The sequence below is a fragment of the Mobula birostris genome, chromosome 19 (genome assembly GCF_030028105.1).
Source record: "Mobula birostris isolate sMobBir1 chromosome 19, sMobBir1.hap1, whole genome shotgun sequence".
Classification (NCBI taxonomy): Eukaryota; Metazoa; Chordata; class Chondrichthyes; order Myliobatiformes; family Myliobatidae; genus Mobula; species Mobula birostris.
This window is the reverse complement of record NC_092388.1, coordinates 17,946,157-17,969,107: the sequence shown is the minus strand read 5'-3', so window position 1 is coordinate 17,969,107 and position 22,951 is coordinate 17,946,157.

Genomic DNA, 22,951 nt, shown 5'->3' with positions numbered 1-22,951 from the left:
ATGGATCAGACAGGATGCCGTTATGTTTAACCTGACCGTTTTGGCCTTCATGGAGCTGCTACAAGATGGGGAGGAATTTCCGGGGACAGCCATGCTTTGACAGAATATTCCAAAGACTGTATCAAAGGCCTTGGTACAATCCCATGTTCTGTTCACAACATTCTCCTGTATCTGGCACAGGATGAAGATCATGTCAGATGTGCTTCTGTTCGCTCTGAATCCGCACTGAATCTCTGTGAGGTTGCCTTCGGCAATGGTAAGGATGATTCTGTCCAAGAGAATTCTGGCAAGGATTTTCCTGGCAGTAGACAGCTGGGTAACACCTCTGTAACTTGAGCAATCCAATTTCTCCCCTTTATTCTTGTACCGGGAGAAATTACAGTGTTGCATAGGTCATTTGTGAGTGAACCTTTCTCCCAACAGAGTGTGACAGGTTTGTGAGCTTGCTCAGGAGAATGTCTCCACTGATTTCGTATGATTCTACTGGGATCCCATCAATGCCTGGGGCTTTATGGTATTTCAGCTTGGAAATAGTGACTTTAACCTCATCCAGGGTTGGGGGACTATCAAGCTTAAGCAGGACCACATGCTGGGTGATCATTTCAATGTATGCTTCCTGTACTTGATGATTATCCCTGAAAAGGCTCTTGTAGTGTTCTGTCCATCACCTCGTAATGCCTTTCTTGTCTATCAGCAGACAGGAGCTGTCAGCTGAGCATCGAGGATCTTGAACCTGACGAGCGATTTGTAGAAGCCTCAACTGTTGCCAATGTCTGCATAATGGTGTACTTGTTCTGCTAGGGCAGTCCACTAATCATTTTGCATCTATCTCAGTTCTGCTTGGAGGTTGCTGTATGCAGCTCTGGTATTCTGCCTTGGCCACTTGGTCGTTGGGTCTAGACAGCACCACTTGATGGGAGGAGTGTTGCTTCTGGAGCAGGTTCTGGATTTCAGCGTCGTTTTCATCGAAACAGTCCTCGTTTCTTCTTGAGGAGTACACAACTACCTTGACAGCCGCAGCTTGGATGGTAGACTTCGGGCACTCACATTTCTTTCCTGTGTCAGAGTCTGCGCTTGGGGTGCTTTTGCTGTCCAGTTTCTCCCTCAGCTTCACCTGGAATACACCCTGGAGGCCAAAGAGATTACGCACCTGGAGTTTCTTCGACTCTGGTCCCACTTTCCTTATTGCTGGCTTGATTGCCAGTCTGACTTTCACCCTGTCCAGTCTGTCATCGGTATAGCAGTCTGCACTCAGCATGACACGTGTGTAGAACATTCGACACATCCTTTTGGCACACCAGGATATAGTCCAGGAGGTGCCAGTTTTTGGATTGAGGGTGTCTCCAGGTCATCTTGAACCTAGCTTTCTGTGAGAACAGTGAGTTTGTTATAACCAGGCCTAATTCTGTTCAGAGCTCCTGGTGCATCCTCCCATTGTCGTTGCAGTTATTGCATCATGATGACCAGTTTTACCCCGATATCTCTGCCCACCCTAGCATTGAAGTCACCTAGGGTGATGATCTTGTCAGTCTTACATGTTTCTATTAGGAGGGACTTCAGCTCCCCATTGACAACAGGTCTGCTTGGGTGTGCACACTTACAAGGGTGACAAATTGGTTGCCTTGCAACGGGAGTTGCTGGGACGCAGGTCAGTCTGAGTGTCCAACTGGTCGGCTCTGAAGCTTATTGACGATGGTGTTTGTGATCATGAAGCTGACCCGTGAGGGTCTATTCTCGTTGCTGCTTCTGCCTGCCCTGAAGAGAGAGCAGCCTGCACCACGCTCCGCCAAAGACCCTTGATCTGCAAAACGTACATTGCTTATAGCAGCAATGACATTGCCCATCTGAGCTAGTTCTCATGCCACAAACGCTGAGCGCCCTCGGGGTCATTCGCCTTCTGCAGAGACCTGCACTCTGCATACATTCCAGCATGCAACGCTGAGATCTGTTGACTTCTTTGATTTATTTTCCTTTTTCTTACCACTGGACTGAGAAACCCATTGGCTGCAGCAACCGTTGGTGGTGAGCCAAGGTTTTTTGGACCACCTTTTCTAGATCTGTCTCCATCTGGAGCAAGCAGTACTATCCCTGAAGAGGGCTGTCGAGCCACTCAGAGGGCTGCCGAATGCTGTTGTTGCCTCAGGTCAACATACAGGTGACCAATGAATCTGAACTGCCTACATGCAGAGTTGAGACTGTGACTTCCAGTGTCACCTAACACCTGCCGTTTCGCCCCCTTCTCCATCACTGTAGGGCTTTTCATCCCACCAGTGCTCCATAGGTTTATATTGAGGATCATGCGCACGGACAGATTCCACTCTTTAGGGCAGGGAAAGGGTGAGTCCAGGGCTGGATGTCCTGCTCACTTAAGGAAGGTCAAGCATCTCCCATAGCTTCCACTTTCCAGGCGTAGTGCTCGCTTCAGGACCACTATTTGACTTACCGTGCAGTAGATCACTCGCATATTGCCTCTCCTACACCATAGTGCCCGTGGCAATGCCTTCACGTGGCGTCCTTGTTCTTACTGAGTTTGGTATGTCATGGTGTGACTGAGTGTCCAGTGGTATAACTGGGTGGTCAGGCTGGCAGTCAGCCAAGGAGAAGGACAACTCTGATTCCAAACCCGGGTAGATGGGACTCGTTAGCTTTGCCAGACAATCTGTCAAGAAGAAGGAAAGCTCTGATAGTCAATGTATGCATGCTTTGATAATAAATATACTTTGAACTTGAATTTTTTAAATTTTGTTGAAACTGCTTTTAATCAACTTGAAACATTTCATTACAAAAAAATGTACATAAGTGTATGTTGAGATTGTTGTTTTTGATTGTAATCAGCTGAACACATAAATGCACCCAAAATATGACATGTTGTAGTTTTTAATCTCACTCTGTTTTTATTAAAAAAGAAATTAAAACTTCTTTGTTGCATTCATTCTTTACTAAACAAGTTATCTTGCCCTCCCACTTAGCAGAAAGATAACTATGGTCATGGTTCATGTTAATGCCTTCCTGCAAAGTATTAGTGCAAATTTGTAAAAGGAAAATGCCTGTAAAGAAATGAATCTGAGATGGAAAAGTTGCAAATGACTACCTCTCACACACTTTGTAAAAGGTAAGTAATCAATAGATTTCAAATTGATTCTCCAGAGTGAAAAATATTTGAACAACCACAGCAACCACCATTCCATGAATATCAATAATTAATTGCACAGGGTTTAGATTTTCCTTTTCCTCCTTCACCAATGAGGGAAGACTTAACTAGCACTCAACATGAGCAATCTCTGAAGTTCCCTAGTTATCATCATGTTGTGGTGTAGAGGTTTGTGGGTTCCTGAGATCCCAAGAGTGATGCCATCTGCAGTTTAGCCATCTGGTGCTTATCTCCTGGTGGGGTCACCCTAGTGGTCCAGTCAAAGAGTAGTTCTAGACAAAGCGTGATGCAGCCAAGACCTCAGTGGTGGAGTTATTAGAAGATGATGACATCACAATCGCAGTGAAGGCAGAGGACCCCTGTCATCCTACATTCCATGCCACTGGATTCTGACCACGTGGTTGCATTCTGTGAATCAGCCTCCCCAGGTTAAAAAAAGTTCAGCCACAAGCATTCTCCATTAAGGGAGTTCACCGTAAATATGTAGATCCCAGATTAGCCTCTCCAGCCACCTGCCAACTCACCAGTGGACAGACTCTTGGGAGAACATCATACACGACTAGCGTGATCACAGTACTACTACCTAATCTTGATCTTGAAGGGAACAAGAGGAGAGTAATTCATTGCACACTCTTCAAATATACATTTTGATTAATCAACTGAGGAGCAGCCAAGCAAGGATGAAGCACTTAGTCTGGGATCAAGAAGTTAGAAATCTACCTTAAGAACTTAAGTGTTTTTTTTGTAAATACAGCCAATAGAATCAAATATTCACCAAACAGAAGACCTTTAATTGCAAAACATAACTTTACTGAAATCTTATTAGAGGTCATTTGGAAATTATATATCATCCAATTAAGTATGTAGGACAGAAATTGTAGCTTGTATCTGTAGGCAAAATGCTGTGCAAGGCTTCTTAAACCTATTTTCAGCTCCATTGCTGGAACAAATGTTTGCTCCACATTGGTAATGATTCTATTTATACCTCAAGCAAAAGACTTGCTCGAAATAATACCAGCTGAGAGTCGGTGTGAGAGCAATGTGATTGGCACAAATTCAATTTATCCTTGACACAGAAGGAACCAATCTCAATGCAGCAGAAATTCAAATAACTTCTTTGTTGCTTCTTTGGGGTGGTGGCAAATGGGAGATGATAGGAGAATGGAGCCAAAATATTTCGTTTTAATTAAGACTATCAAAAACTTTTAAAATGTGGAAGAGTTTTTCTCCTGCTTTAATCTGGAATTTTGCTGATGGCTACCAGAGCTAAACAAAAGAGCTGCATCTGCCCGCACATGAAATTTGCATATATTAACAAGGCCAGACCCCAACTGTTATTGATCATGAAATTTTTACATTGTGTTAGCTGGAGGGAAGGCATAAGTCTTTTGTTTAGCTTTCAATACTTCTATTTATTTTATTTATGATTATCATTATACATTAAAGATTTTTATTGCCTTTAAGCTTGAAGGGCCGAAGCACTAGAATTTTCATCTTGGCTGTGTTCCAAACAATGAAGCAGAAGAAATCTGGAACATAAATGCATTATGATGTTTGAAAATTATCAGGTAGCATTTAGTTATAGAAGTCTTAGCTATAATTCAAAGTCATTTCATTCGCCATAACCAATATCAATAGAAGACAAGTATTTTTTTCTCAACTTACAAATAACAAGTTTTTAAAAAGGTGGGAAGGGCTCCTCTTTGAAGTATTCAGCACAAAAAGACACATAAAGTTTAATATTGCTCATATGGTATTACATGCAAAGATCACCATAATAATTTCAATCAGAGGGAAAATTAGGGCTGCGCTAGATTAGGCAATCTGAAATTTACAATTCTGTTGAATAAGATCAAAGCTTCATAAAACTGGCAGTAGAGTTTTGTTCACTTACTGGGGAACTTGAGACATCAATTATGAAATGTAGTGTGAATCATAACCTTTGGCATAAATCTTCCAATAAGACGGGTGCTAGCCTGTATGCAACATATAAAGACATGCATATGATTATTTAGCTTAATTTAGATGATAGGAATAACTAAAAGAAGGAAACATGAACAACGATACCCATGGAAACATAAACCACTTATCAAAGAAAGTGATAATCATACACAAAGATGAAAAAGTAACCAGCTTAAAATATGATGATAGAATCAAAATGAAAGCTGATTGAAAGTTGCAAGTTTAAGTTAAGTGATGATTTTTTTAATATAATAATTAGTATTGACTAATTAACTTATTTCTAACAACTTCTTTGACATTAATGATGTAATCCCTTAAGATCCAGTTGCTATGGATGCAAATGCTTGTGCATAAAACTCATTTATAATGTGTTTTATTGCTTGCAAACTTTCTTAAATCCGGTATGTTGATAATGCATGAGTCTACTCAGTGATTCAGAAAATTTAATCAAGTCTATAAATGAGATCGCAAATTTCAAGTTTAATTTACTAATACATAAAAAATATTTAATGTTTCTGTTGTTATGATCTTGATGTTTAATTCTTGCAGATTAAATGTGTTAATCTTTTTTCTATTCTTGTACTTTCAAAGTACACCGCAAAAGTAATTATAACTTCAAATAATAAAGCTTGTAGGGAACTCTAAAAGCAATAACTAATGGCATATTTCTAGATAAACTGTAAAAATCATTCTGATCATTTTTTCATGAATGTCATTCCAAAATAATTTTGGAGTAAACACAGTGGCTACATTAGTAGGTACATCTGTACACCCACTTGTTAATGTAAATATCTAATCAGTCAATCATGAGGCAGCATCTCATTGCATAAAAGCATTGAGACATGATCAAGCGGTTTAGTTGTTGTTCAGACCATATCAGAATGGGGAAAAAATATCCTCTAGGTGACTTTGACTGTGGAATGATTGTTGGTGCCAGACAGTATGGTTTGAGTATTCCAGAAACAGCTGATCTCCTGAGATTTTCACACACAACAGTCTCCAGAGTTTACAGACTGTGGTGCAAACAACAAAAAAAAACATCCAGTGAGTGGTAGTTCTGTGGGTAAAAATGCCTTGTTCAAGAGAGATGTCAGTGGAGAATGGCCAGGCTGGTTCAAGCTGACAGCAAGGTGACAGTAATGCAAATAATCACGCATTACAACAGCAGTGTGCAGGAGAGCACCTCTGAATGCACAACACATCAAACCTTGACGTGGCTGGGCTACATCAGCAGAAGACCATGAACGTACACTCACAGGTCACTTTGTTAGGTACAGAAGGTGAAGAAGAGGGTGCTAGCGAACAACACAACCAAAGACAATGTCCTTCAGACAGTTCAGGAAACTACTTTTATTTCTTCTTTGAAATATAATTCCACAAAAAAACCTGAAACCTGTGATTTACGCTTTGATGGTGTGTTTTCAGGCCAATTGAGCGATCTGACACTTTGTTGTCTCTGACAGAGTTTGGTGCGGTTTTGAGCAGAGAGAGCAGTCTTGAGACCAAGAAGCCTGGAGAAGGGTGCAAGCCTATAACCGATTCCATTTCTCACTGATCCTGCCAATTAAAGAATCAAGCAAGGACGAAAGCTGAATGCGAGTGGGTATTCAGGGCCAAATGCCTGCATTTGACTGGTTTCTTTCTCCCCCTCACTTGTTGCTGCTGGAGGATGGTACCGGATGGAGTTTTCAGTCTTGGGCAATGTCTAATTGACACAGTTTGTGGGCTGGGCTCTCTAGTTCGTGTTGTGATGTATTTCTGGTTGGTCCTTTTTTTATTGCTACTTCGTGCTATTTTGGTCAAGGTGGACTCACTCTACGGCCAGCAGCCCACAAACAATACAGCACAAATTGAACTAAACTGAACGTTCCAAGATTATTTCAATGAATCTGTGGTTTCATGTTTTATATTCCGTGTTTTTCACTCATTTTTTTGTCCTTTGTGTGATAAGTTCTTTTTTTTTGCACGTTGAGTATATGGTGATTTATTTGAATGTGTTCCATGGTGTTTCTTTGTTTCATGGCTGTCTGTGGGAAGACAAATCTAAGGGTGTATACTGCATACATATTTTGATAATAAGTGTACTTTGAACTTATATCCAGTTATGATAAAAAATATTCTATTTCATTTTGTGTTTGATATTGCTAAATTGGGTTATTGTTGTCTCATTTACTGAGATACAGTGAAATCTTAAATTACATACCACTTATACAGATCATTGCATTAAAATATGCACTGAGGTAGTACAAGGTAAAGCAATATCAGGATACACAATAAAGTGTTACAATTATTGAGAATCTGCTCTGCAGTAGACAACATGAGCAAGATAATAAGGAGGTAGATTATGAAGTCAAGAGTTCAACAACTTAGAAACTTTCCTTGAACCTGATGGTACAAGCTTTCAGGCTGTTGTATCTTCTGCCTGATGGGAAGGGAGAGAAGAGAGAATGTCCGGGGTGGGTTAATTATGTTGGCTGCTTTATCGAGTAGCAAGAAAGGTCAACAGAGTCTATGGAAGAGAGGCTGGCTTCCATGATGTGCTGAGCTATATCCACAACTCCTTGCAGTTTCTTGCAGTCATACCAAGCCATGACGCATCCAAATTGAAAGCCTTCTGTGGTTCATCGAGAAAAATTAATGAAGGGCAAAGGAGACATGCCAATATCCTTTAGCCTCCAGAGGAAGCAGAGGCACAGTCCTGATGAAGGATCTCAGCCTGAAACCTCGATTGTTTACTCTTTTCCACAGATGCTGCCTGGCCTGCTGAGTTCCTCCAGCATTTTGGGTGTGTGTTGCATGAAGTAGAGGCACAGACAAGCTTTCTTGGCAGTGGCACCTCTTCAGCTGGACCAGGACACACTAGTGATGTTGTTCATTTACTCTGAGGAAGTTGAAATTTGCAATGCTCTTGAACTTGGTAACATTGATGTAAACTGGAGCATATGCATAACTCCTCACCCCTCCCACCTTCCTTAAGCAAATTACCAGCACTTTTTTGTTTTGCAGACATTGAGGAAAGGTTGTTGTCATGACACCTTGTCACTAAGTCTCCCTATCTCTTTCCTGTACCCTGACTCGTCTTTAATCAATATATGGCCCACTATGGTGATATCATCTCAAAACCTGTGGATGGAGGATCTGGCCACATAGTTGTTAGTGTATAGGGACTAAAGTAGGGAGCTGTGAATGCAGTCTTGTGGGCATTAGCATTGAGGGTAATTGTGGTGGATGTGTTTCCCAAAGAGAGGTATTCAGTCGCAGGTCTATCAGTTGGGAGATGAGTTTGCTTGGAATTACAGTATTGAAGATGGAGCTGTAGTCCATAAGCAAAATTCTAGCATGGGTGTTTTTAAGTCTAGATGCTCCAGAGATGAATCAGGGAGATGGTGTCTGCCATTGACCTGTTTTGACATTAGGTAAATTGCACTGAATCAGGGTTGTCTGAGATTGGAATTAGCGTGTGCCATAACCAACCTCTCAATGCACTTCATGATGGTGGATTCCAGGGCCACTAGGCAGTAGTTATTAAGGTACATTATCTTGTTCTCTGTCATGGAATGATGCCGACCTTCTTAAAGCAGGTGGTCACCTCAGAGTGAAGCAGCGAGAAGTTAAAAAGATGTCTGCAAATAATCCTGCTAACTGATCTGCAAAGGACACAACCAGAGATGCAAAGGTCTCAGGAAAAACAGTACTAAGAAGGACTGATAATAAGATTGCAGGGTGGAGATGCGTCCCTAACAAAGGGGGTGTAAGGAACTCCTTTCTTTTACTACTCTGCAAGTTACCCTTGGGCAAAGTGTAGCTCCTGTTTAGCAACCACACCCACACACCCCCCACCACCGCCGATCAGGCTCATGTGAAGCCAAGGGAGAAGGTGATGGATGGTCATATGAGCAGCTGGTGCATATCACAAGTCCTGGCTATGCAACCACTGATGCCAGGCAAACAATCTCTGAAGAGTACTGACAATAGCTCAGGTCACTCATCTTGTTAAGACGCTGCCCAGAAGAAGGCAATGGAAAACCACTTCTATAGAATATATTTCCAAGAACAATCATGGATGTGGTCATGGAAAGACAATGATTGTCTCCATCATATAACATGGCACATAATGAACAAATGGTAATAAGAAGTGTTGCATCTTTTTAAGGACACTGGGATGGATGTCCCCAGAGCATGATGGGGACATCCCAAGTAAGTGAGAGAGGAAAGAGTGCAAATAGTTGGAACGTGGATGAAGATCTTTATATCTTTTTCAGCCACAAATGAGGACTCAAGAGGCCTGGAGAATAGCCAATGATACTCTTTTGTTTAAGAAGAGCAACAAACCCAATCTGCAATCCAGGAAAATTACAGGCCAATGAACTTAACACAGTGGTAGAGAAATTATTCGATAAGGTTCTATGCAATAGGATTTACTCATTTCTGGAAAAACATGGACTTATTAGAGAAAAGTATGTGTTTTTTTTTAGGAGAGGTCATGTCTTGCCAACTTGGTTGAAATTTTTTGGGATGCGACAAAGATGAGGGTAGGGCTGTGGATGCTATATATGTGGACTTTAGAAAGGCATTCAGCAAGGTTCCTGATAGCAGTCTGATCCAGAGAACAAAAGGGCCTGAGATCTATGGAGATTTGATGGATTGGTTTAAAAATATACCCTGGCCATAGAAGAGGGTAGTAGCAAAGGGGTGTTATTTTAACTGGAGAGCAATAACCAGTGATGTTCCACAGGGATCAGTGCTCAGACCTCTGTTGTTGGTCTTAACAAAAGATTTGAGGGAAAATGTAGGCAGGCTGTTTAGTGAGTTTGCAGATGACACAAAGATTGGTGAAGTTGTGGATAGTGAAGAAGTTTATGAAAGGATGCAGTAGTATATATATCAATTGGACATATGGATGTAAAAATGGCAGGTGGAGCTTAATTCAGACAAGTGTGAAAAGCTATAACAAGCAATCTCCTATCATTTAACGGATCGGTTGACTTTCACTAAAAAGGCAAGAATAATAAAGATATAATAAATACATTCATGATACTAGCTAATGGACTGTTTTAATTTGTTTTTGGAAATATATTCCTTCTTTTATATTTTTATAATAGTTTTTTCCAGTTTTGAAATGATTCTCTGATTTGTTAATGGGAATTTCAGATGACACCAGGGCAGTGCACCAGCTGCACTTGGAAGAACAGCTGTAATGACAAAGTCCTGAGGTCACTGTGAGCCATGTGACAGAGGGTTCGTGCAACCATTGGACTAGCACGAGGCATGGACCAGAACCAGAGCAATCTGATCTGACAGCCTTAGCTTTCCCAGTGTGTAGCAGTGGAAAATGGAACTCATCCAGGATTGGGCATCACCTAAGCTGGTTGAATATTGGGAAATAGTGTGACATGGGTGTGTGAAATGGGGTGACTGGACTGGGATCGGTCCATTGAACCTGTGGGGAAAAGAAGCTAAATGTTAATGAAGTCATATAGTTATCAGGTCATTTAGCCCACTATGCCTGCTGTCCATCCTCATTTTATATTCTCTCCATGTTCCCACCAACTCCATCCAAAACCCCCTTCCTCCAGACGATACTGCTTATCTAAACACACGTAGCAATTTAACTAGCCAATTAAACTCCCATCCATAGTGGTGAGTCAGAAAGTTCAAAGTAAAATTTATTATTGGAGTACATACACGTCACCACATACAACCGTGAGATTCTTTTTCCGCAGGTTACTTAGCAAATCTATAGAACAGTAACTGTCAACAGGATCAATGAACAACAAACTGTGCAAATGCAAATATATATAAATAGCAATAAACAACGAGTATGAACTAACAAGATCGAGAGTCCATAAAGTGAAACCACTGGTTGAGGGAACACTAGAAATAGAATGAGAGTATGGCCCTTTAGTTCAAGAGCCTGATGGTTGAGGGGTAGTAACTGTTCTTGAACCTAGCAGTGCAAGTTCTGAGGCTCTGGCAACCACAAGGAAAGAGCGTGGCCTGGATGGTGAGGGATCTTTGATGATGAATGCTGCTTTTCTATGGTAACATTTCATTTAGATGTGCTCAATGGTTGGAAGGGCTTTACGTGATGAACTGGGCCAAATTCAGTACATTTTGGAGGATTTTCTGTTCAAAGGCATTGGTATTACCATACCAGGCGTTAATGCAGCCAGTCAGCACACTTTGTACCACACATCTATAGATGTTTTCCAAGATTTTTGATGACGTCAAATCTCCACAGACTCCTGAAGAAATAGAGGCACTATCGTGCTTTCTTCACCATTATATTTACATCATGAGTCCAAAACAGGTCCTCTGAGATAGTGACACCCAAGAATTTAAAGTTACTGACCCTTTTTACCTTTGATGATCCGATGAGTACTGCATTATGGATCTTTGGTTTTCCTCTCCTGAAGTCTACAGCCAGTTCCTTTGTCTTATTGACATTGAGTAAGAGATTGTTGTTGTTACACCACTCAGACGAATTTTCAATCTCTCTTCTGGAGAACTGGAGCACCTAGAGGATATCTATAATCCATATGGTCTCAGAGCATGCAAACTCCACACAGTGAGCACTAGAGGCCCTTATGATAAAGGATAAAGTCTGGATAATTAAGGAACACTTGAGAAAGCTCCCAAATTTCATGACAACAAAACTGAAGTCTCCTTAAACATGTTGTTAGAGGTGATGAAAGGGGAGAGGAAAAATAATATTAAGGTAAATGCCTATAGTGAAATAATGAAGCAAAATGTTGTTTGGGTGTTCCAGAAAAATTCTGGTGAAATGATATGGAAAATAGATATCAAGGGCCTGATGCCATCTTGTAATTGGCCAGCTAGTCCAAATTTGGGATAGTCAGCGTCTTCAAGTCCATACCCTTGGGACTTTGGGAAAATGTAAAATGAAGGTCACATCTAGTGGGAACAAACAAAGTAATAACAAAAGGTTACATGACAAGTTTCTGTGTTGGGTTTAGTTTGCATCCCCAGTGAATTCCAGTGGTGATGTCAACATAATAAAACATCAGAGAAGTGTTTCATAGACAGTAAATTTTAGATGCTTGAGATTAACCACTCAACTGCCCTCTGCTGAATTTGCTGCGACACTTGTACTTAAATGCTGATGAGCTGTCATAGTTATTATGCATTTTCAGAGCAATGGAATAGTAGGATTAAATGTGTTTTACTGAGTCATCTTAGCTACGGTAAATACGGAGCAAATTACAGTGCGGGAGCGACAAACCAAGTCCGCCAAGACAAAAAATGTGTGTACTTGAAAGCCTATGCAAAGAGTGAAGGCCTTCCCTGCGTAAGAAGTTCAACTGATTCACCACACTATCAATTAGCAGGCATGTGCATACAGATTTACCATCTTCTCGCAACTGATCTGATACAATTCAATAGTTTTCTCGACTTACCTTACTGAGGTACTAAACACTGTGACCAGTGGAACTCCCGTCAGGTTCAGTTTATACTAACAGGGACACTTGTCAATTCTTCAAGCATTAGAGTGAAAACATTTCCCTGAGAGTAGCCAGCATTACTTGGGATTAATGAGTGACCACTGGTTAAAAGTAAAAAAAAAATTCCATTCCCCATCACTAGTATTCTCTTTTAGTTGGATGCCTACTAAAAATGTATTTCTTTGAAAGAGGAAGCCAACTTGTTGAAAAATTGTACACGTATTAAACACGTTGGCAAGGAGTGAACTATTTTAACAAAAGTCAAAAGAACGATTCTAAGTAAAATGTGTTAAGGTTTATGAAGGAGAAAAGTGAACTGTATTGCCTCAAGCAATATGATGAGACAGTTTCCCCATACAATTGTTTGCCTGTCTTTTCAATCAGAAACCGTATGTGTGGTGTGAAATATAAAAAAGGGATGATAGATATATGGGAGATTTAAGTAATGAAACAGTTCAAGAATGTTTGTACAGCATAGCCTTGATATTAAAGTATTCTGTAATAAATATGCACACACTTCAAAGTAATTATAAGATCCTTTGTTTTCATGCAGACATTGAAGCAAGAGTAACCTTAAGAATACAGAAGTATGTTAAGCCCATTCCTTCACTTAGTTTCTTCAGGCTAGTTATAAGGATCTGCATGACATTCTTTTTTCAGTTTTGTCTTGTGACTTACACACACACACAGAAATTTTGATGGTCTGATAGTTTAAAACATGTGGCAGTAATTGCACAATTCTTTTTTTTCTGATTTTTATACAGATGTGTGTCTTTCCAATTCATTAAAATGTTGCACTCGTCAAGCACCAGAATTTCATATTTGGTTGCCAAATCTGCAATGTTTAGTAACATGGAGATTAAGTAGACTGATCGTTCAGAAATTTCTTGTATTTTCAGTAATGTGCCTTGTTGATTTTTACCTACAGCGTAATAGGCATTTTCTTTCGGATGTCTTGCTTACTTCATCAATAGACATTAATTAAATACAGCTTCAAAATTGAAGAAAAACTTAATCAAATGCAAAATTGTTAAACTCATTAGATTCAGGACCAAAGGGACAGAGGGGAAAAAAAAAGTTTCCTTGCGTGTGACTGCATTCCAAGCAAGCTATAATATGTATTCTCACTAAATAATGGTTTCCCATATTTATAGTGATGTTCTCTTGTGTCTGAAAGAATAACTAAGTGGAGAGAAGATAAAGGGCAGAAACAATAGAAGGAAATTGATCTAGACAGATGATGTTCTAGCCTGAAACTTTGCTGAGTCTGGGTTATGACATTAGAGCCTCTATCTTGCTAAGCCTTCTCAAAACCATTTTTAACTCGCTCAATGAGATCACTTCTCATTTTTCTAATCTCAATTGAATCTAGATCTATTCTACTTAGCGACTCCTCAAAAGAATCTTCATATTTCAAAACAATCTAACCAACCCTCAGGTGCAGAGGTGCAAAAACCCACACAGATCTAAATGTGATCTCACCAAAACCAAATTACTTTCCTCATACCCCAGCTCCTTTTCAATATAGGCCAACAGACCTATTATGTTTCAAGCTGCATTTTGTGTGTTTTTTGTACTGGTGTGCCATATTAGGAGCTTCTGCTATTTAAAATATATTCTATTTTGTTATTTTACAAAGAGCATAACCTTTACTTTCCATGCACTAAACTCGTGCAGGCTCACTTAGCCTGATATTGAACAGTTCGAAATATCTCACAGCCCCTCTCAACATTTAGCCTTACATAAACAGCAAACATTAAATTCTATTAATTTATCTGACAGGAGATTGCATATTAATTTAGATTGCAGCACTTCCAGAAACCAAGATTATATTGCCCAATACACCCAAATGACCAATTAACCTACTAACCCACATGTGTTTGAGATGTGGGAGGAATCCAGAGCACTGGGTGGAAGACCGCATGGTCATGGGGATAACATTTTTTGAGGATGTAACTATGAAAATGGACAAGGGAGGGCCAGTGGATGTAGTGTACCTGGACTTTCAGAAAGCCTTTGATATAGTCCCACATAGGAAATTAGTGGGCAAAATTAGGGCACATAGTATTGGGGACAGAGTACTGACATGGACGGAAAATTGGCTGGCTGACAGAAAACAAAGAGTAGCGATTAACGGGTCCCTTTTGGAATGGCAGGCGGTGACCAGTGGGGTACTGCAGGGTTCAGTGCTGGGACCGCAGCTGTTTACAATATATATTAATGATTTAGATGAGGGAATTAAAAGTAACGTTAGCAAATTTGCCGATGACACATAGCTGGGTGGCAGTGTGAAATGTGAGGAGGATATTATGAGAATGCAGGGTGACTTGGACAGGCTGGGTGAGTGGGCAGATGCATGGCAGATGCAGTTTAATGTGGATAAATGTGAGGTTATCCACTTTGGTGGTAAGAACAGGAAGGCAGATTATTATCTAAATGGAGTCAAGTTAGGAAAAGGGAAAGTACAACGAGATCTAGGTGTTCTTGTACATCAGTCACTGACAGCAAGCATGCAAGTACAGCAGGCAGTGAAGAAAGCTAATGGCATGTTGGCCTTCATAACAAGAGGAATTGAGTAAAGAGCAAAGAGGTCCTTCTGCAGCTGTACAGGGCCCTGGTGAGACCACACCTGGAGTACTGTATGCAGTTTTGGTCTCCAAATTTGATTAAGGACTTTCTTGCTATTGAGGGAGTGAAGCGTAGGTTCACAAGGTTAATTCCCGGGATGGCAGGACAGTCATATGTTGAAAGATTGGAGCGACTGGGCTTGTATACTCTAGAATTTAGAAGGCTGAGAGGGGATCTGATTGAAACATATAAGATTATTAAGGGATTGGACACGCTGGAGGCAGGAAGCATGTTCCCGCTGATGGGTGAGTCAAGAACCAAAGGCCACAGTTTAAGAATTAGGCCATTTAGAACGGAGTTGAGGAAAAACTTTTTCACCCAGAGAGTGGTGGATATATGGAATTCTCTGCCCCAGAAGGCTGTGGAGGCCAAGTCTCTGGATGCTTTCAAGAAAGAGATGGCTAGAGCTCTTAAAGATAGCGGAATCAAAGGTTAAGGGGATAAAGCAGGAACTGGATACTGATTGTGCATGATCAGCCATGATCACAGTGAATGGTGGTGCTGGCTCGAAGGGTTGAATGGCCTACTCCTGCACCTATTGTCTATTGTCTATTGTCATTCAGGCTCCCTGAAGACTGCAGTTGACTTGAACTTGGACCGCTGGCATTGTAATAGCATTATTTTAACTACTACACTAATTGAGAGCATTGTAATAATCTTGCGCTGTTGGTATGAAAGAGACCATTTTCTGCTATCTTCAGCCATTCATTCGTTGACCAAGCACAAAACATTATTCCATTCTCACAAACCTTTATTTTATACAATTGTCTTTCTTTTGCTCTGAAAGCCCTTTGCAAATTCACGTTTGCCACATGAACCATTGCAAGCAATGAGAAGCCTTGCTTAAGTGGTGGATAGTCTGCTTCACCTCACAACCGCATCGGGTACTACCTGCACTAGACTGAAGCTGGGGGAGGCAGTCACTGGCTTGAGCTGAAAAACATGGTGCAGTCTATGGGAGGCTCTGTTGATAGCATGGCCTGGGTAAAGAGGATCTTTGATGATGGATGCTGCTTTCCTACTGCAAAGTTTCATGTAGGTGTGCTCGATGATTGGGAGGATCTTACCTGTGATGTGCAGAGCTGAATCCACCACGCTTTGTAAGATTTTCTGTTCAAAGTCATTGGTGTTCCCATATCAGGCCTTAATGCAGCCAGTCAGCACACGTTCCTCCACACATCTATGGAAGTTAGCCAAGGTTTTTGATGATAAGCCAAATCTCCGCAGATCTCTGAGGAAGTAAAGGCACTGCCGTGCCTTCTTCGCAATTATATTTATATGATGGGTTCAGGACACCTCCTCTGAGATAGGGACATCCAGGAATTTAAAGTTACTGACCCTCTCCACCTCAGAACCTCTGATGATTACTGGCTCATGGACCTCTGGTTTCCCTCTCCTGAAGAACACTATCAGTTCCTTGGTCTTATTGACATTGAGTGAGAGGTTGTTAATATTACACAACTCAGCCAAATTTTCTATTTCCCTCCTGTATGCAGAATCATCACCACCTTTGATACAGCCCAAACTGTGGTGTCATAGTATACGTTTTTGGAGCTGTACTTAGTCATAAAGTTATGGGTGTAAAGCGAGTAGAGTGGGGGGCTAAGTACACATCACCATGGTACACACATCAGGGGGAGAAGGTAGCAGATCTTCATCATAATATGGTTGAGGGATCGATAATCAATGTGGTGATGGAACTTGCCATCCTTCTTGCTCACAGAAATGAATCTTGTCCCTGCTGGCATGGTTGATGGATCAATAAATCCTAAGCCTCCTTGATGCACTCTTCTATTGCTATCATTTCAGGATGAGAGAGTGCAAAAAGCTGGCCCTGGAAACAGGTAAGAGTTCACTGGTATCATGGTATGGCCAGTTTGGAGGCAGCGAGTTGGCCTTCTTCTTAATGAAGACCTCAAGAAGGAACATCAGACAGGTCCTCATGAAAACCTCAAGAAGAAACATCAGCAGTTGGCACAGGAGGGGATGCGCTGACAGTGGCTTGATCTAGACCCAGACAGGCAGACAAGCATGGGTCCCCAATCTTGGAGCACCTTCAGCGACCAATCAATCTGTGAATGGTGTCGAGATAGCCAGGCAAGGTGATGCACCAGATGCTGTTCAGGTCAATCAACAAGGCAGAAGGTGAGCTGTTCCCTATGATTGCTGTCTCGCACAAGTTGGATGGATGGATTCAATGGATATGGTGTCCAAAGCCTGACCATCCAGAGCCTTGGCGTCAATATTCTCTCTCAATTGTTGACTGTAAACTCCCATCTTTGAGCCTGAGGGATATCTGTGAAGTTCCTGGCTGCCATGGAATCAATAAATGCCTGAAGCTCATGGGTCTGAGACCCCCACAATAAGGAACCTAGGAGCATTACTCAGTTTGGGGAAGATGCTTGCAGGGAGAATAGACCCATCAGAATTCCCCTTGCTGCTGATAAGTATCCTTTTTTACCGGATGCGTGGGACATGATGCATGGAAGTGTACTGGAGTACCACAGTAGAAGCAGCAACCTGTTCTCCTGCTCCAATCTCGTTCCTCCTGAGATAGATACCTGACTCCCTCCCCCACACCTGCACAGGCTACTTTGCATGCATTGTACTGGGCTGTGAGAGAGAGAGAGTGAAGACAAACAGTGATCTGAAGAGTAGGAGGCTTGGGCATTCTCTCCCTGCACCACTCAGTTGCCCGTTGTCTAATCGAGTAACCAGACTTACCAGGTCATCCAGGCTGTACTGTTCATCATGCACTGTGATCTCATGCCCACGCTGGAAAACAGTGACGAGTGATCTCGCGTTCCACCCCATCTTAACCACAAGCTCGTGGAATTTCACTGCATAGTCCCTCATTGTTCCTTTCCACTGCCAAAAAAGTCAGTGGGCAGCCTCCTGACCCCATAATAGAAAGTCCACCCACGCTCTTGAACTCGACTGCAGATTGCTGGGTAGACTGGGCTGCTGAGGAGCCTTGTTGTCATAGAGTGTCGAGCGGGCTGAGTGGGCTTCTGTCCAAGGGAGTCGCTATCTAATCCACGTCTACGCGCACCATCACTGAACTGACCTGGCTGGGTTTGGAAAGTCAGCTCATATTGGGTAATAAAGTTCCTGCAACGATCAGGATCGCCAGGGTATCTGCCTGGTGGAGAAAGACTCTGCTCTGTTCTGGCAACTGTCAGGGGGTGGGGTGGGTGAGCGTTAGTATCTGAGGCTAACGGGACTGCTGTAAAGGTGGATGTGAGACGTACTGATGCTGGAAGTAGGACTATGCTGGCAGAAGGCTACCGAATAGCAGCGGTGAGAGCAGCAATGGCTGTCACCTGATTCTGCCTCTGTGTGGTGAGTTCATGAACCATTGCTGTGGGCGCTGAAACGTGTTCTTTCTGCTTGGACTGGGTTTGCCACTCTGAAAATAATTGTCACTTCACATGAGCCATATCTGCCAACCCAGTTTCCATTGACTTTAACTCCTCCTCCATCTGACCAATGAAATTTGGTCTGGATTGGGGGTACCGCTTTGGGTGTAGTTGTCCCACTGGGGGAGTCACTTCTGCCAACCCAGTCCCCAGCGACTTTAAATCTCTCCTACCTGGCCAATGAAGTTCAGGGCCGAAGTCACCTGTTCTCTCTCCACTCAGTCCATTTTGATGGTCAAGTCTTGCTGACATGGTATATGGTGCTGATGGAGAGATACAGCAGCAGGATGAATAGTTCACTGAGTTTTAATAAGAACTGTACAGAACAGAAGGAAAATAAGCACTAGGCCAACAGGACTGCTTACTAAAATTCTCAAACTATAATCTAGCACTGTCACTGTGGCTTGGAAAACATAAATTAATACTAAATACTGTAAATACTTCCCTTTTACAATGTCAATCTAAATTATAATCTTCTTTCCTGATTCATGGACTAAGATAAGTAGGAAGCACTGTCGTTGTTATGCTTTGGTCAAGAATCGACAAGACTGAAACAGGAGGAAGGGAGTTAAGTACGAGCACAAGTAAACCCTAATTGGCTGGAATGTGCATTTTCATGAACACGATTGCTGACCCCTTTCAACTGCCCGCCTGCGAGGGCACCCAGGCTCTGTGGCTCTGTGGGCTGTGGACACACAGATTTAGTTGTGTATTCCAGTATTTTGCAAACGACTGCGGTCTGGCTAATTAGTCTGCAGTTTCTGTTTTTTTTTCAGCCTCTTTGTTGATTATCGGTATTTACATTCACGATTTCCCAGTCTGTTTGGAAATATGGGTAACTCTGGGAAATCAATACGTTCACTATCTCTGCAACCACTTTAGAGCTATGAAACTATCTGGTAGAATTTCTACTGTAACAGGTAACCTGCTGAAGAACAAAGCTGGTCAAGCAGCATCTGTGGGGTGGGGGCGGGGAGGAGGGGAAGTATTGTCAATGCTTTGACTCAAAAACCTACATCAGGAGCAGTTCTCTAACAGATTGTTTTCTCCAGATTACAACATCTGCATTCCCTTGTGTTTCCATAATTTTCACAGCACTATTCCGATGCCTAGTACAATCTGGAGTCTTCCTATGTTTAGAACTACAAAATCATTATAATTCCTATTATACTATTCCTTGCTGTGCTTCATACATTATTGCCACAGTCATAATGCAGACATTGTCGCCACATTTTGCAAGCATAACCTCTACTTTTAAAGCGAATTTAAAGGGAAGAAACATTAAAACAGTTAGCAACAAAACAAGCTTTTGCTATAATTATAGAAAATGTGTTGGTTTCATTGGGAGTCTTCAAATGTTTGTTTTATGAGACAGAATGCCTTTAAATAGCTTTAGCGGTTGGCTGGTTATTAGGTTCACTAGTTGCCTCTCGCTCCAAGTTCATGAGTCAGCTTCACACTGAACATTTCTTCACCACGAAACCAGCTTGGTCTGTTCATGTTACTAATTACATTCTTAATAGAGTTCTGGGTAGACTCAGACTTTATATTACATCCTTAAATAGCATGTGTAGTCATTGATAATTCATACATAAATGTTAACACACACCAATTTAGAGCAATAAACTATTTTACTAATAGAAACATGCTGACACAATGAAAGCCATGCTAAATTTCCACTAAAGGGAAGTTTGAAAACGTAACATAAACTTACATATTGCATTAGTATTCTTATTGAATTAATGGCTTTCTGGTGCCCCCCAAAGACGTATACCTCTAGTGAATATATTCCCCTTCCATCTTCTACAATATCTTCAACCTTATGTTTAATAAAAGTGAAATTTAGTGAATAAGTATGTCAATGCCTATTCTTGAAGCAGGAGGATAGATATTTGGCATTGTAGATCTCTGATGTAACGTGGACATTCTGTACTCAATGCCATACAATCAATGGATTTAGAAACAGGGGTAGGTTACTTGGCTCTTTTTCTCTGCTCTAATTTAATAAGACCACAGATGATCTGGTTGTCACCTCAGCTCCGCATTCTCTTCTCACTGTAATATCTTGGAAAAAAGAACAACTTTAGTTCGATTGAGGGAGCAGGTAACAGAACTTCTAATTTTTTTCAAATATATTTCCAAATATATTTTCATTTAAAAATCCATGAATGAAGTTGCTTCCGCCACCAGCACATTCCACCAAACAGCAACTCACTGAGGACACAAAAGGCTACAGATGCTGAAATCTGGAGCAACACACAATCTGCCAGAGGAACTTAGCAGGTCAAGCAACAACAGTGGGAGGAAAGGAACTATCAATGATTTGGGTCAAAACTTTGCAACAGGACAACTCACTGAAGCTACTTTACACAAAACTTCTCATTTCCATTTTGTTTCTTCAGTCACTTCTCGTAAGTCTGTGTTTTCTCATTCCCTATCTCCAACCAATGAAAATTGCTTACTCCTTTAACATCATCAGAAATTTTAAATCCTTTTGTAAGTTTCCATTGACCTTACTTGCTCTAAGGAAACCAATCAGAATTTCCCTGCTCCCTCTACTTAATTAAAGCTGTTAATTTTTTCACAATATTATTCCAGCAAATCTGTATCGTATCCTCTTCTTCCTACACTGCTCTTTTAGTGGGCATGCTCCAGATGTGGATATAATACTCCAGAAAAAGCCTCGAAGAGAGTTAAATAACTTCCTTGCTTTTGAACTACATTGGATTACAAATTCGTCTTAGTCAATCACATACAACAAGAACTGTGAGATCACTATTCCAATGCAAATCCTGATATTTGATTCTATTGATCAGAATTGATAGCTATTGCATATAAGAGGTGATCAATCCACAACCACACATATTGCACTATGATCTAAGATGGCTTTCTTACCCTAATGTCACTACTTACGTTTATCCCAGTAAACTTAACAATTCCTGCTATCTTCAAAGACTTTTTTGGACACTTTTTCCCACACTTAAATTGAGCAATTTGATTAGTATTGCTTGGCCTCATTCTTTTTTTTTTGCTGAAATGTATTGCTTTGTGCTCCTCTGCATTGAATTTCATCCCTCAGGTGGAAACCCATTTACTGATTTGCTTCAGTTGTTTTGATGGCTCCTCCTTCATTTCGTACCAGGTTTTCAATTTTTACTTTATTTATTGTAACTGCATGCCTAAGCTATCAGTTGATCCTGCTGTATAAGTAGACAATAAGAGTTGTAGAACAGTGATAAATTTCATTAAAATATCCTTAAAAAACACACTTAGTACAGAACTTAGCCTCAAGATAGATTTGGTTTCCCTCAGAGGATCTTACACCTGATAAACTCACAAAATAACTCCACTGGTCAAAATTCTTTTCAATTATTGTACTTGATTTCATCAAACGTTTAAATCAATGCTTCTTCCTTCAGTTAAGATTAAGTGATGCTGTAGACTAAAGATATATAAAAAAAGCACAAATTAGTTACTGCCTGTGAGGACAAATTGTCTTCGTGGTCACTCACTGGTTGTATCATGGCCAACGTATGTTGAAGAATGTGTTGAACAGCTGCATGTGTGTGTAATCCAGGAGTTCCCAATATTTTTATGCCACAGGCCCCTACCATTAACAGAGTGGTCTGTGGGCTCCAGGTTGGGAATCTCTGGTGTAAACTCTGTATTTGATGTAGTAGATGTGCAACATTAGACATAGAAAATGGAGACTAATGGAGCAAAGTTTGGGAAATTGAAATTGTTGCATTCGCTGACCTTAACTAATCATGTGATATCATTAAACTTCCTTTGATACTGCATCGATGTTATTTATTCTTGATTAAGGCCTTATGTGCAAAGGTCTCTCACTGCCCACTCACTATGAACCAAAAACGCTTCCTGCACCACTGCAGGCCACTTCTTCCTTCTACTATCAGGGAGGAGTTACAGGAGCCTGAAGATGCACACTTAGTGGTTTTAGGATCAAATTCTTCTGCTCTGCCATCAGAGATCCATAGACCCTTGAACACTACCTCACTATTTACTTTCTGTAGTTTTTATCATTACTTACGGTGATATTTTGTCTTCCACTGTAGTGCTGTCATAAAATCTCATGCCACGTGTCAGTGATAATCAAGCTGATTCTGATTTCTTAGTTGATTTTCTAAAGCAAATATCACTGAAAGCTAGAATACCATCTTTTATCAGTGTGCTGTCATGGCATCCACAAATGATTAGTAGGTGCAGGCATGGTTTAAATCAGCACCAGTCTTGATGAAGTGTCTTGGCCTGAGATGTCGACTCTTCCTCTCTATCGATGTTGCTTGACCTGCTGAGCTCCTCTCGTA